General features: G+C 41.6%; 1 protein-coding gene and 1 pseudogene across 2 annotated transcripts in view; one reads left to right on the forward strand and one right to left on the reverse strand.

Moving 5' to 3' along the window:
- ROR1 (receptor tyrosine kinase like orphan receptor 1) overlaps positions 1–13,427 on the reverse strand; it is a gene marked incomplete at both ends in the record, with an annotated part of 381,045 nt that overhangs the window by 340,987 nt on the left and 26,631 nt on the right. The window lies entirely within an intron of this gene.
- Positions 12,733–12,910, forward strand: LOC311176265 (ATP synthase membrane subunit K, mitochondrial-like; annotated as a pseudogene). Its single transcript has one exon. The product of its transcript is annotated as an ATP synthase membrane subunit K, mitochondrial-like (transcript).

Consider the following 13,427-nt stretch of genomic DNA (forward strand, 5'->3'; position numbering starts at 1 on the left):
CATGCCGTCCTCACAACATACCCATAAGGTTAATTATTCTTATCTTCACCCTGCAATGATGACATGGATAGTCAGGAAAGCCAAGTAAGGTTTAATGGAACAGAGGCAGCACTTGAGCTCATATCTCTTCTACCTGTCCCCCAGTCCTGTGAGATGCATATTATTACCCCATGCCATGGACAAAGAAGCCCATGCTGGTGAACATCCACTAAATCATGCTCCTCAGATCACACCTCCTGAATTCAGTCAAATGCCCATTTTCATTCAAGGAGCTAGCAACACATTTCTCTGGTGATGGAAATGGTTTAAATGGTTATGTAGGGTTACATGCACAAAGACCCTGGATGGACAGTCACTGAACCACATCCATGAATGATTACCATTGTGGATTCTACACAATCCCCAGGTCAGTAATTGCTCTCCTTGGCTCCAGTCACAGAGGACATGGCACTGTCCCCCGACTCCAGCCAGATGACCACAACGCATTTCCCAACCCCATGGAAGAGTCCAGTGGAGAGAGAGGCCCGACACAGTGGCTTTAATCAGAGGACCCAGTCAAATCACCCAGGAAGCTTTTCCCAATGAGCAAGGTCCCCATTCCTCTAAACTGTCCATGTCAGTAGTTCCTGGGCAGGACCTGTGCATGTGTAATTCACCTTGGCTCCCCAGGTGATGCTGCACTCACGCTGGATGGCGAACCACAGGGATGGAGTCTCTCAAGCTCACCTGTAGCAGCCAGACAAGCCCTCACAGATCCAACATCACTGCTGGGAAAAGTAACTGAACTCACCTTTTTAACTGATAAAATAAGTTCAAAAAAAAGAACTATGCTTCAAAAGTTAAAAGCATTTCACCACTGAAGGTATTATTATCATTATTAGTTTCATCCTTCATACACACAAGGTAGTATATTATTAGATCCACACATCCTCCTGGTTTCCTTTCATGAATACTCAACAACAAACAAACAAATAAGAAAGTCAGCCCTATTTCTACAGAAACTCAACATAGAAGGGTTAGGCATTTTTTCTTAATACAAATTATAGGCTACCACCCAAGAAACAAAAAGAAAACCTAACTTCAAAAACAACAGGATTGCTTATCCCCAAATGTATAATATTTGAAGATTTAATGCTCTCAGATTATAATAATTACTGGTATACACCTCGCTCTACTTTTCTCCATATCCAAAAATTCTTTATCACTTGGAGAATCTCACCACTAACAACAAAAGAAACAGGCAAAACTATTTTTCTCCCATAAAGTGACCTGGAAGAACTAGAGTGCTGAGGGTCAGGTGGTCTCAGGCAAAGCCAAAAGGACCAACCACGAATTACAGTGCATTTGCAAAAATAAACAGAGAGGCCAGTAATAATATTCTAGTGCCCTGGCGCTTTTCCCCAAAGAGATCAAAGCTATAGGCAGAAGCAAATTAAGTGAGAAGGGGAAAGGCTGATAGAAAAGGGAATTGAACAGATTGGCAACCAAGTAGGGGTAGGGAAGCAAAGCAAGCTCAATGATCTTTTGTGAATATATGTTCCAGAATAAAAGGAATAAATATGATTTCTAAAGCAACAATTATGCTTTTCTTCATTTTTATTGGGCTCTTCACCCTCAATGTAATTTTGGTTTTAAATCATTCCCGTGATACACGGAGTAATCCACCGGCTCTTCACTGTACTTTCTGACTCACTCAGTCCACAAAGCTTTGAGGGCCACAGACCACCCAACATTTTAATTCCACAAACATTTAGTAAGCTTCTACTCAGTGTCAGGTACTATGCTAGGTAGGTTCCATGGTGGGGTACAATGATGTAGAGAAGACACTGGTGCTTATTCTGTAATAGATTAGGGTACAAGCACACACACACACACAAATACACACACACAAAGCAGTATGTGTTGAGTGCTAGAAGGCACACATTCACTCATTCAACCAACATTTATTGAATGTCTGCTATGTGCTGGGCACATGGTTCTAAGCAGGATACTCTCAACTGGGCAGAAAAGTTTCAAACATACTATCATTACACACAACATAGCTGAACAAATGAAAACGTTTCAACTCCTTAAAACTTACCTAAATTTGTCTTTCCAAAGGGAAATAGATACTCCTGATTTAGCTTTTTTCATACAACATACGAGCTGAATTTTAAAGAGATTTTTAAATTGTGCTGTTAATTATGAGTAATCTTACAGTTCTCTAAATTACTTAAATGGATAAAAACACTTGAAAAATTAACACTTTTTTTCATTTTGTTACTCCTTATCTTATTTAAGAGAGGGGTAGGGAGCATTTAAAGGCACTCAGAGGGCTTCCCTGGTGGTGCAGGCGGTTGAGCGCAGTGCTGTGAAGCTGTCCGCAGCCTCTGCAGTGTGGGTTTAATCCTGTCCAGCAGCAGACATGCCCACATGGCACGGCAGACCTCTCCTGTCTCACCTGCTGCTCCCCTCAGCAGTATATTTCAGTCAGTCTGCCTGTTCTGCTCCCCACTTCGTCTCTGGTGAATCCTCTCACCCTCCGGCACATCTGGCCTGTACCCCGGATCTTGTATAAATAAATAAATCTTTAAAAATAATAATAAAAAAATAAAAGCACTCAGAGAAAAATAGACAATGAAATTGAACTCCCAGCTCAACCTCAGCAAGTGACTTAACCTCTCTGGGCTTAATTCAATTCCCTTCATCTATAAATTGGCATCAATAACTCCTCCCTCGCAGTAAGTGAGATAAGTATTAAGCAATGTCATAAAAATAAAGTCCTTAATAGACTAATTAACACATATAAATCTTAATAAATGTAGTTATATTTTTAATAACATTTAAACACTCACAATTGTATCATGGGAAATAACCCTTATAAGTACAGATTATTTCATAAGTACCACCTTGTTTTATTTAAAGGGAAACTAGAACCTGAACTATGTCACAAAAGCATGTCACATAATTGTCAAGTTATGTACTTATTCAATAGGTTCATATTTTCTGTAAAGTCATCTATCAAGTCATTCATTCAGCAAAACTACTAAGCACATGCTATGTTCCTATACTTCCTAGAGATTATGATTTAGAACAGGTATTATTAGCAAAGTGCTTCTATTAAAAAACCCTATAGTGGGACTCCCTGGTTGTGCAAGGGGTTAAGTCTCAGCCTATGAAACTATCCACAGCCTCTGCAGTGCAAGTTTGATCCCCAGCCAGGGGGCTACCCACATGGCGCAGCAGACCTCTCCTGTCTCGCCCGCTGCTCCCCTCAGCAGTGTATTTCAGTCAATCTGCCTGTTCTGCTCCCCACTCTGTCTCTGGTGAATCCTCTCACTCCCACACCTCTGGCCTGTACCCCAGTTCTTGTATGCATAAATAAAGAAATCTTTTTAAAAAGTACTTTTAAAATAAATAAGTAAGTAAAAAGAAACTTAACTTTGAATCAAAGACATAAAAAATCTTGAGTCTCCAACGCCCTTACTTTGCAGGTGCAAAAGACTGAGGCCCAGAGAAAAGAAGTGCTATTTTGTGTCTCTAGTCATCAGGTAACTAGCAAAATGAGTCAGAATCATGTGTTCTGTCCCAAAGACCAGTTAGGGTCCTTTCAGCTACACCCTACTGTTCCTTTATAGTAGAGAAAAAAAGAAAGATAGAGGGAAGAGTTTTACCAAAGCAGCTGCCCATAGAAATCTGTAGGATTTTTGGCAAAAAGAAGAGGTTACATGGTTCTCCTTGGCCAAATGCCATTTTATGACAACTGACTCTCTAAGAAGACACAAAATCATGACTTAAAAAGTAACCTAAACAGGGCCTCCCCTGGTGGTGCAGCGGTTGAGCGCTGGGTGGCAAAGCTGCCTGCAGTCTCTGCAGCGCAGGTTCGATCCCCGGCCACCGGAGAGGGTCCCACATGGCGCGCAGACCTCTCCTGCTGCCTGCTGCTCCCCTCAGCAGTGTACTTTGGTCCTTCTGCCTATTCTGCTCCTAGCTCTGGCTCTGGTGAATCCTCTCACCCTCCCGCGCTCCTGACTGTACCCAGTGCTTATATAAATAAATAAATAACTCTTTTAAAAAAAAAAAAAGGTAACCTAAACAAGACCTCCCTGGTGGCACAGGGATTAAGCACCGCACTATGAAGCAATCCACAGCCTCTGCAGCATGAGTTCGATCCCCGGCCGGCCAGGGAGAAACCCACATGGCGAGACAGACCTCTCCTGCCTCGCTCGCTGCTCTCCTCAGCAGTGTGTTTCAGTCAGTCTGCCTGCTCTGTTCCCCACTCTGTCTCTGGTGAATCCTCTCACCCCCCACACCTCTGGCCTGCACTCCAGCTCTTGTATGCATAAATAAATATATCTTTAAAAAAAAAAGTAGCCTAAACACCTTGACCAATTTTTCATAATTTATTGCCCATCTGAGAGTCATGAGAATGCTGATCATTAACTTCTGTCTATTCAAGGAATCTACAGCCTTGAGCAGCCAAGCTCCTGGACTCTGTTCATTCTTGGCTTTTCAGAAACTGCCTTGACTATGTAAAGGGATGTTTAATTCCATGCCCAGTTCACATTAAAGGAAAAGGGGCTCAGCACACACCATTATAAACAGAGGAGCATGAATTTATCTTCTTGCCACTCACCCTAACCTACCTTCACCCAAGTTAGAGTAAATTATATATTAACCCCTACATCACAGTTTTGTACAGTTGGTTGCTTCTGCAGCCTCTCAGCCTTTTCTGTCTCCCTTGGGGTGAGTTTCCTGACACAATTAGGTTCTGACGCCCCACTGGAACCAAGTACATTTGAGAACCTGAGGTCTACACTCAGTCTGGCTTTTGTGGTGAACATAACATCTTTAACTGTCACGTATCAGTTATTTTCCTACAGAAAGTTATTACTTTTGAGAAGTTTAGATTTCATAGGCTAGGATATCAAACCATTTGTATTTGCTTTCCAGCATTATTTCCCAAAATACTCTCCACGGGCCCTCAAAACCCTTGTTTCAGCTAACGAAGGACCAGAGGCACCATCTGTTTCACACCCCTATGCCTTTGTGCTTGCTGATCTCTCCACCTGGTCTGCTCTCTTCTCCACCTTTTCCTGCCAATTACTTTAAAGACCCTCAACATCCACCTCAAGAACTTTCCTGTGAAGTCATCTCTGATGTCCACAGGACAGTTAGTCCCTCTCCATACTTGATACCATTTATCATACATTATATTACTTAGATTATATCTGTGTGTCCCCATCCCACCTATGACTTTTTTTTTTAAAGATTTATTTATTTATGCATACAAGAACTGGGGTATAGGCCAGAGGTGCGGGGAGGGGGGGGTGAGAGGATTCACCAGAGACAGAGTGAGAAACAGAAAAGGCAGACTGACTGAAATACACTGCTGAGGGGAGCAGTGGGCAAGTCAGGAGAGGTCTGCTGCGCCATGTGGGTAGCACCCTGGCCGGGGATCGAACTCGTGCTGCAGTGGCTGCAGATAGCTTCATGGGTTGCATCTTAACCCCTTGCGCCACCAGGGAGGCCCACCACTTGTAACTTCTTTAAAGGTGGGAACTCTTGTCTTTTTATTCTCCAGAACTCAGCACTGGGCCAGGAGACATGTTAAGAAAGAAAGTGTGCTTTCTAATTCTTTATGATTTCCTAATTACACAAGAGATTCTGAGTTACGCTGGGAATGTATCAACAAAAAGAACAGAATACTGGGCCTCCCTAGTGGAGCAAGGGGTTAAGACAGAACCTATGAAGCTGTCCTCAGTCTCTGCAGCATGAGTTCAATCCCCGGCCAGACAGAGAGCAATCCACATGGAGCAGCAGACCTCTGCTGACTCGCCTGCTGCTCCCGTCAGCAGTGTACTTTGGTCAGTCTGCCTGTTCTGTTCCCCACTCTGTCTCTGGTGAATCCTCTCACCCCCCGACACACACCTCTGGCCTGTGCCCCAGTTCTTGTATATATAAATAAAAAAATCTTTAAAAAAATATTTTTGAATGTTCTCAAATATCTCTTGACGCCACTGATCACCTCCCAAGAAGCAACATTCTTTCCCCAAGTCAACTTTAGGACTTAGTGAACAAATCCATTCACCTGCTAATAATTTCCCAACACACCTATAAAATGAACACATGCACTAAATTCTCAAAATGGATTTCTCTTTTCTTAATTGAAGTCATTTTTCCTCAATATATTTTGAATATTTTCCCTTTCCCTACACAAGCAGCTAGCCTTTAAATGCCATTGGATCTGGGCAATTTGCCTGCGTCCAGCCTGTTTGTTCAAATCCAGGGGTTAGTGAATTAAATCACCAATGAGTTTTTTTTGTTTTATGAAATCTGTGCTAGTAAGATGAGTTAAACAGAATTGAGTACGGTGTACTATCTCTGCCAATATCTCAAAGCTTCTTTGATATTCTTGTGGACCTTGCTGTAAGATCCTCTTGTGGACCTTCTTGTGGGCCTTGCTCAATGTGTAAAAAGCTAAATGTCCAAAGTATTCTTGGCTTTGGAAAAGTAAAGCAGATGATTTTACTTTACCAAGAATTTCTTATACAAATATTTTCAGTATCCCACCGCCTAAAGTGAGGTATACACTTGAGCAACTTTCTTTCTTTAGCCAAAAGAAGAAAATCTCATTTGATGAAACTTGCCCTTCTTAAAAGTGGACTCAAGTTTTCCAAAGCTGCTGCCTTAGACATAGAGGACAGAGACTCCACACCAGATTCTTTGAAACTCCCCATTTTCAGAGAGTAACAAGTGCAAAGCATATGATGCTAATTCAAACACAATTTGGAAACAGACCTGCTATGTGAGACCCACTGTTTTGAAGACCTTTGGCACTGAAGTAGAGGCTTCTGTTTTGGGCACCTCTTGTTCTTCCTAGAAGATTTTTCTGTCTTGCTTTCTCTTTGCAACCAATACTTTTCACAGATACTCTATGCATATATCACACTGTAGAGTACTCATCAGTTTGCCTCTGAATTACATCCCTCTTGATGGCAGAGAGCTTCTTTCTGGATCCCTAGTACCCAGGCTGGCTGGTACACAAGTGCTTAATAAGAATCTGCTGAATGTTTCTGACTTCCCTGACAATACCTTATCTTGCTCACCTGCAGACTCTGTGGTGGCCAGACCTTGCCTGAAACTGGCCATGGTCCAAAGAAAGCATTTAAGACACTGATGCAGCAGGTGGCCTCAGCATCAGTATTCCTCTGTAGTTGATTCCAGGTGGCACTGGATCAATTTTTGTGATAAGATGACTATGCAGAGCCCCAAGGATCTCTACTGATATTATCTAAATTCTTTTGAAGGCATTTTATTCTCCCAGAATCTGGGTCATCTGGGATAAGAATGACATTTCTTCTTAGCAATATCCAAATTTTGTGGTTTACATTCTTTTTTAATTAAAAAAAATTTAAGCTGGATGATTCTAAATAACCTAAATCAAAGCTAATCTTCCCAAAAGCAACTCACACACTATATGTTGATTCACTCATCCCTCATCATTCTTACCCTCTTTTCTGCCTTTTTCATCTACAGAAATGGGAAAATGAAACGCAAATACATAATTTCCCCTGCAGCTCAAGAGACACCTCTGACACAGTCCTGGCAAAAGGAATGTAGTTTACAGTCACCTGAGAGGCTTTCTTTCCCATCATAGATATGTCCATGACCACTGCTAAGAGAATATATGATAAAGTAAGGCAGAGAATCATTCAATGACTCAATGCACATCTACTAAACACTGAATTACTGAATTAATTAAAATACAAACTAAATCACTGTAACAAGAAACTTGAAATTACAGAAGTTTAAATAAGATGGTTTCTCTCATACACATTGGTTTCCAGGAAAAAAATCCAAAATTCAGTCTAGGGTTAAATGACAGCTCAGTCAAGTACCTTCCATTTGGCTGCTCTGCCATTCTTAAAGTTTAACCTTTGTTCATATAGTTAAAGATGGCTCACCTGCATTCCAAGCCAAGGAGAAAAAGGGAAGAGATGGTCCACCATTTTTTTGAAAAGCACAACTCAAAAGTTAAACATATTACCTGTGTCCACATCTTTAGCCAAAACCTGGTCACGTCACCATAATCAGCAGCAAGGAAGGTTGGAAATGTGCCCAGCAAAAGTTCCTATTATTATAGAAGAAGGAGGAAGAGGAAAAGAAAGAAAAAAAAAAAAAGAACAGGAGGAGCAAGAGGAACAGGAAAGGGGTGAAAAGAGGCAATAAACAATAGGAGGAGCAAGTAGCAGCCTCTGCATGTTCTACATGCCAGGCACTGTGGTAGGAACTAATGATAGAGAGAAATAAATTAAATACATCCTAGTCCTTCCCTTCTAGATGCTAAGTTATTACTAAACTGATAAGTGCCCATAACCTTTGTATCTGCAGAGACCAGCTCAGACCTCTATACTCCATTGATATTTGGCAAGTATGTTTTGAGACCAATGAGTGAGAACGGTAAATAAATGTATGAAGTGGGACTTGAGAAACAACTGTGGACATGCACCTTCCTGTCCTCAGGAAAGCACAGTCTAGTCAAGGAGACGAGATGTGACTATGCATGTAAAGATGGTGCAGTGAGGAACTGCAAAGCCTGGTGCCAAGTGAGGGAAAGTTGTCAGAAACCTCAGACACCAGAAAGGGCTCTGGACGAGGAAGAAGGGCAGCTGACTCCCTCTGTCAGCAGGACAGATCTTAGATGAGATGTTGGGATAGGTAAAGACAGTGTAACTAGAAGACAGATGCTGGCACCAATTCAGCATGTGGGAGAGCCCTGCTTAGCCCAGTTGGGTAGAGAAAGAGATTGCCCTCTTCTTTCATCAAGCATAAATTGTGCTAGATAATCCCAGCGCACAGCTGCTGCTCCCTCCCAGAGAGACAGGCATCGAATCTCTATATTTCAAACACAATCTAGCCAAACCCCCACCTTGCCCATCACTAATGATTTCATGGTCCCCACTGAAGCAGCATTTCCCTAAAGCAATTTTCCCAGAAGTGGCAGAAAGATAGAGATTAGTTGCAGGTTGCCATGGAGAGCTTCAGAAGACCATCTGTCCTGGCCCATTTAAGCTTTCACCTCTTCAAGGTTATTCCTTAAAGTCAGACACTCTCAAAAGTCCATCACAGCTGTAAGAGTCTGAGAATCCGATAGCGCTGAAACCTCCTAGGATTCAAGAACACCTCGATCAGATGGAGGAAGAAATCATTTATGCAAAGGACCCAGTACAGTGTCTGACAGATAAGAGGACCTCAGTAAAGACTTGTTATTGTCATTTAAACATTGCTTATATTAATATTATTTATTTGCTTTTTGCTTCTTTATCTATATTCATAGCCAATCTCAGTCCAAAGAGAATTTGAAGAAGCTTACAATACAATGAGTAATACAATAACAAGTATTTCTAAGTCAAAGTCAGTAAATCTAACAATGAGACCAGGGAAGAAAACTGGCAAATGTAATTAATGCAAAGATAGAAAGGTCACAATAGTCTAAAAAGGAAATTAACCCTGAGTGACAAATTTTCTCTGAGCTTCCTTGAAGCCAAAGCAAAATAAAAGAAATTAAATTATTTGCATTACAATTATTTACAAAATTTATACCATATGAAAGAAGATACAAAGAAACAAATATGCTCACCAGTTCAATTTTTTGCTGAGCTATATACGAATTGTAGGGAGCTCGACCCAGGTACAAAAAAGTTAAGAAAAAGTCAGGGGGCAACAGGGAGTTCAATGAATAATAAAAAGAGGAATTACTGGGCTAAACAAAGCCAAACAGATTTCTTTGTTGCAGAAAGTTTGTTAAAGTTTGTAGAAACTTCAATATGTTCATTATAAATCTCCAGAAGAGCCATACACCCTACCCTATTTATACCGTATAGCCAAGAAGTTCTTGTTTTAATGGAATGTCTGACACTTTGGGAAATGCCCCTGGAGATGAATAGACAATCAGGGCTTTAATTTTACTGGTGTCATTATAAGACAAGTCAGATCACTACTCTTTACCTAGAGACCATATTTTCTGCTTTTCTTTAAAGAAATGAGCACAAGTTTCTGCATCTTCCCACCTTTCCTCTCTTTATTTGGTTTGGGAATCTTGTTCTGGGCAATGCATTATTAGCCATTAAAAAAGACTGCACAGTAGAGCATCTTAGACTTTGAGATGAACTTCCCTTCTTCCTCATTCTGTTATCTGTACTTTTCTGGAGGTAGGAAGATGAGAAAATATTCTCATCTCTACTGTAAAAGTTAAAAAAAAGAGATCCCACAGAAACTGAAATTCAAGGTCACATTCAGTCAGTGCCTAAGTTGGTCCTGGAATACGGGGCTTCCCAACTCAAGAGTTAACCACGGTGGCAAAGCCTGTCTCTGTCCTGTTTGGGTCCTTCCCTTTCCTAATCAGTTGCCTTTTATGGCTTATTGCATATGTACAGGTGAGTGGCAATGCTGTCTCTCCTTTCTAGCTCATTTTGATCCCTTTTCTTTCATCTTTTAATTAAATCATTTACTTTTCTTATAGTGGAGCAGAATTTTCAAAAGAGGAAATGGAGCCCTCCCTCCCACAGCATTCAAGGATTAAAGTTCATCTGGGTATGGAATGCCCACCAGGGACTAAACATATTACTGAGAGGCAACTGCTGAAAGCCAGTGACATATTAATATGAAAATGTGAAGAGCGAGCTCAGCTAAGACATGAGATCTCTAGCTGCTGAAAGACAGTGTCTCCAGCATTCCCAAGGTGGGGTCAAACAGTCAAATGGCACCTGGGGATATTCCCTTTCAGAGTGAGGCAGGGGGCCTCAGAATGAACACTCACTGTAGCATTGACCACTATGATCTCAAAAGACAATTGGACAAAGAGTGCCCTTGAAGATGTTTGGTAGAGGGGTGCCTGCTTACCTAAGCCTCGACCATTCCCCCTCGCTCTAAGGTGAGCCAACCTTATTGCATAGAAAAGTCTTTTCTAAGGACCTGCATGCTTCATCTTCTTTCAGTCAGCTTCACTAAGGTCCTTTACTAGGAAAACCTTCTTCACTAGCAGAATTCTGGGTAGGAGGTTTTCCAAATAATACAGTATCCATTCAAGCACCAAATTTTTTTTAAAATATCATAGCTCAGAAGATGTTGCAAAAATAGTACAGAGAGGTCTCATGTATCTTTCAGCCATTTTCTCCGGTGGTAACGTCTGGCACAACTAGAGCACAACAGGCAAAGCAGGAAACTGACTATGGTATATCCACAGGCCTTACTCAGATTTACCAGTTTTACGTGCACTCAGTCATGTGTGTGCATGCATAGTCCATGCATGTTATTTTAGGTGTAGATGCATGAAATCACCACCACTATAGCATGCAGAACTGCTCCATCACGAGGTCTCTTGTGCTGCAGCTTTTGTCCCAGTCATCTCTTTCCCATTATCACCACTCAGTCCCTAACACTCACAACCCTTAATCTGTTCCCCATTTCTGTAATTTTATTTTGATAACATTATACAAATGTATCTCTTTTTGTTCATTCAGCATAATTCCCTTGAGATCTCTCCAAGTGCATATAACAATGGTTCATTTCTTCTCACTGCTGAGTAAGTGTTCCATGATATGGATGTACCACCCACTAAAAGACATTGGGATTATTTCCAGGTCTTTTCAGTTACAATTAAAACTGTTATGAACCACTGTAGACAGGCTTTTGTGTGCACATAAGTTTTCATATCTCTAGGACAAATGTATGGGAGTGCAATTATTGGGTAGTACGTCAAATTTTTTTAAAACAGGGGCTCCCTGGTGGCGCAAGGGGTTAAGAAGCAACCTATGAAGCTATCCACAGCCACTGAAGCACAAGTTTGATCCCCGGCCAGGGAGCTACCCACATGGTGCAGCAGACCTCTCCTGACTCACCTGCTGCTCCACTCAGCAGTGTATTTCAGTCGATCTGCCTGTTCTGTTCCCCACTCTGTCTCTGGTGAATCCTCTCACCTCCCACACCTCTGGCCTATACCCCAGTTCTTGTAAGCATAAATAAATAAATCTTTTTAAAAAATCTTTTTAAAACAGTGTTTTGATGACCTTTTCTTCAAATATATATTTCACATACTGGGGCCTCCCTGGTGGCACAAGGGGTTAAGATGCAGCACTATGGGGCCTCCCCTGGTGGCGCAGCGGTTGAGCACTGGGCTGCGAATCTGCCCGCAGCCTCTGCAGCACCAGTTCCATCCCCGGCCACCGGGCGAGGGTCCCACATGGCGCGCAGACCCTTCCTGCCACCCGCTGCTCCCCTCAGCAGTGTATTTCGTCAGTCTGCCTGCTCTGCTCTCCCCTCTGGCTCTGGTGAATTCCCTCACCCTCCCGCACTTCTTACTGTACCCAGTGCTTGTATAAATAAATAAATAAATCTTTAAATTAATAAAAAAAAAAAGATGCAGCACTATGAAGCTATCCACAGTCACTGCAGCACGAGTTCAATCCCAGCCAGGGAGCTACCCATATGGTGCAGCAGACTTCTCCTGTCTTGCCCACTGTTCCCCTCAGCAGTGTATTTCAATCAATCCACCATTCTGTTTCCCACTCTGTCTCTGGTGAATCCTCTCTCTCCCCACACACACACCTCTGGCCTGTACCCCAGCTCTTGTATGCGCAAATAAATAAATCTTTAAAAATAAATGTTTCTTCCGGCCAGACCGAGCGGCTGCTGTGCGCACCTTGAAGGACACGGTCTGAAGGGTCCATTCCTGCTGCAAGGATTGAAATCATGGCAGGTGCAGAAAGCGATGCCCAATTCCAGTACACTGGCATTAAAAAAATACTTCAACTCTAACACTCTCACAGGTAGAATGAACTGTGTGCTGGCCACATATGGAGGAATTGCTTTGCTGGTCTTATACTTCAAGTTAAGGTCTAAAAAAACCCCAGCTGTGAAAGCAACATAAAGGGATTCTAAACGCATCCCATCTGCTCAGTTCCCATGCCTGGAGAAGCTAGTGTCAACTCATTATGTGATAATTTGTACAATAAATTATGAACCTGGAAAAATAAAAATATATATATTTCACATACTACACTGCCCTCTTTACAGTATAATGCATATTATACTAAAGTATAATGTAGATGATTGAGTCTTACTTTTAATTATTTGTGGCCATTATTATGAGCTATTAAAATCTATAGAACTATTTATCTCTAAATTAAATGGCCCCAAGGTCTTGGAGGTTTTGATCTCAAAGTGCTCACATTCCTTTATTTTTTTCATTAATTGTCCTCAAAGTTAATGGTGTTCTGGTCCATATACGAGGTGATTGAGCACCTAAAATGAGGCAGGTCCAAACTGAGCTGCACTATAAACACACATGTAATTTTGAAGACTCAGTACAAAAAGAAGAATGAGAAATATCTCGATAATTTTCATATTGATTACATGTTAAAATAATATTTTGGGTATTCCGAGAT

This window comes from Talpa europaea, assembly GCF_964194135.1.
Source record: "Talpa europaea genome assembly, chromosome: 9".
In the NCBI taxonomy this organism is placed as follows: domain Eukaryota; kingdom Metazoa; phylum Chordata; class Mammalia; order Eulipotyphla; family Talpidae; genus Talpa; species Talpa europaea.